Below are 2,500 nucleotides of genomic sequence, written 5' to 3'. Positions count from 1 at the left end.
TCATAGATACCATGAAAGGTGTTGATTGCTACAGACAGCAGGACGGTGGACATGGAAGTCGTCATCCGCTAAGGAGTGTGTAACAACTCACGAAGCAATTAGCCCTTAAAATTTTTTTTTTTTTTTTTCTTTATTTTTGTGATTTTTAGCCGTAGGCTAGTTCATCACATTTGATAATCGAGGGTCAGGCTTAGGGCCTGCCTCGAAAGAAAGCGTTTCAGTCTATCGTTACATAACGTACAACTGGCTCTGATTACCCACCAAAAGGGACAGACAACATTTTAAAAAACTTAATGTAAAGTGGGAGTTACAACGGGACTGTGGTGAGGAATGGATGCGCGAACAAGGTAGAGCTCCACCGTAAGAGACAGTGCCCCAGTCCGGCAGAGATACCCCGACGGCAGGAAAATAGGAAGGTGAAAGAACACGGACAGCGCAGCCCACGACGAGAGGGCTAGATTTGGTTGTATAGGTGAGCGTCCTTCAAGAATGCAATCAGCGCAGTCAACGTCGAGGGGTCGTTGCCAAGTAGCTCCCTGATGCTCTCTGGGAGTCGGTGTTGTTCGCGTAGCCTCTGAAACTCTGGGCAGACACACAGCACGTGTTCCACCGAGGCAGGGATGCTGCAGATTGGACAAACCTTGTGGAAGGGTGTCCCACCAAAATTGTGGGAAATCCTCGCATGGCCGGTCCGGAGTCTTGAGATAATCCGCTGGTCTTTGTACTTGTGGCTGTCTTGCCAAGGTCGTACGGTTTCTTTGATTTTTCTCAGGAGGGTGGTGCGTGACTGAAACCATTCCTCCTGCCAGGCTTCCATGATGATAATCGCAATCCAACGCCTGACGTCTAGGAGTGGTACGTTCCTGGTGAAGCGGGGTCCGGATGGACCAGATCCCGCCAGCCTGTCCGCTGCATCGTTTCCAGGAACACCGCAGTGCCCGGGAATCCACGTAAAAACGGTTGAGGGTGGGGCAAAACGTGTAATGGCTTGTATCCAGGGGTGGCTCGGGGCTTCGGCTTCCAGCGCCTGGATGACGCTGTGTGAGTCCGTTAGCACAAGGATCGGTTGATCTGCAGGAGTGATGGCTGCGTCAAGAACAGCAGCGGCTTCTGCGGAAAAAACGGAACACTCCTCCGGAAGACTTTGACTTGTTGCGGTGTTTGGTCCTGCCACTCCGAGTCCCACTCCGGCCCGTGATCGCGATCCGTCCGTAAAGCGATGAACGTGCCCCGGATAAACCGACCTAAGAAGTTCTGCAACGGAGCGCCTCAACGCTACAGAATTATCTCCGGCTTGGAATCCTCTCTTAATCCGCTTATCTATTTTTATAACGTTTGATCGCCAACTTTTCTCTCCATGCCAGTGGACCCTGGCCACCGGGGGGAGGTCTACGTTGGCTGCAGTGCGGAGGGCTCTGTTCCCCTCGTTGAGGAGAAAGACCCTATCGTTCCCGGATGTCTTAGCAGCGAGGGCAGCGGCTTTGGTGGCAGAGGCTGCAGCAGATCGATAGCGGAAAGGGAGGATTCCGGTTTCTGCACAAGCGGCGTCTGCGGGCGTGGAAGGTAGGAGGCCGGATACGATGCGTACGTAGGTATTGTATACCGGAGCGAGGACGCGGTTCAGCTTCTCGGTGGCTAAGCAGGTAATTTCGAGGCCGTAGAAAAGTCGACTGTCGATAACAGCCCGGGCGACACGAAGGCGGATCTCGCGGTTACTGGAGCGGTGCGGACGGGAGATTGTCCTGACGATGTTGATGCGGCTACGGCAGTTTTCTTTCACCGTTCTGAAGTGTTGGTCGAAACTTAGAGTCCGATCCAGAACTACCCCCAGAACGCGGACTGTTTTCTTAAGCGGAATTGGATGGTCCTGGATGGTGATCGGTGGTCCCCGAATCAGATGACCCGAGTGGCAGATATGGCACCGTACACTCTTTGGTGCGGAGAGCTGAAAACCAACAGAAAGCGCCCACCTGCTGACGGCGGAGACAGCTGCTTGGGCTATATTCCTGGTCCGTATAGTCGTTCGTCCCGTTACGACGATGAGTATGTCATCGGCATAGACGATTACGTGCACGTTCTTGGGCAGTCGGCTGAACACCCCGTTCATTGCCACCAGGAATAGCGTTACCGCTATGACGGATCCCTGGGGCACTCCAGTTTCCTCGGGGAACGGATCCGATCGAGTGTTCCCGACAGTCACCTGGAAGGTACGATCAAGGAGGAAATTCCGTACAAAATGTGTGATGTGGCCTTTCAGGCCCCAGCCGATGAGCTGCCTGATGACGCCGGGCGTCCAGGTCCTGTTGAACGCCTTTGAAATATCAAGGGATACTAACTCCGCATGGTGACCGTTGTCCTGGGCTTCCTTGAGTACATTTCCGAGGGCTGCAAAGTAAGTGGAGGAGCCGTGTCCTTGTCGGAATGCATGCTGCCGTTCGTCAAGGAGACTGTTTGACTCCAGGAACTGCCTAAGTCGACGATTTACCATTCTCTCCATCAC

The 2,500-nt window shown here is 53.6% G+C and overlaps 1 pseudogene; it reads left to right on the top strand.

Annotated features, from left to right (window-relative positions):
- Positions 1 to 2,500, top strand: part of LOC135712996 (large subunit ribosomal RNA) — a 7,491-nt pseudogene that overhangs the window by 1,465 nt on the left and 3,526 nt on the right.

The sequence above is a fragment of the Ochlerotatus camptorhynchus genome, unplaced genomic scaffold (assembly GCF_037179485.1).
Source record: "Ochlerotatus camptorhynchus isolate MF236.1 unplaced genomic scaffold, CSIRO-AGI_Acam_v1.1 ptg000528l, whole genome shotgun sequence".
NCBI classification, from domain to species: domain Eukaryota; kingdom Metazoa; phylum Arthropoda; class Insecta; order Diptera; family Culicidae; genus Ochlerotatus; species Ochlerotatus camptorhynchus.
Note: the sequence above shows the minus strand (reverse complement) of the source record. Positions and strands in the feature narration are given on the sequence as shown.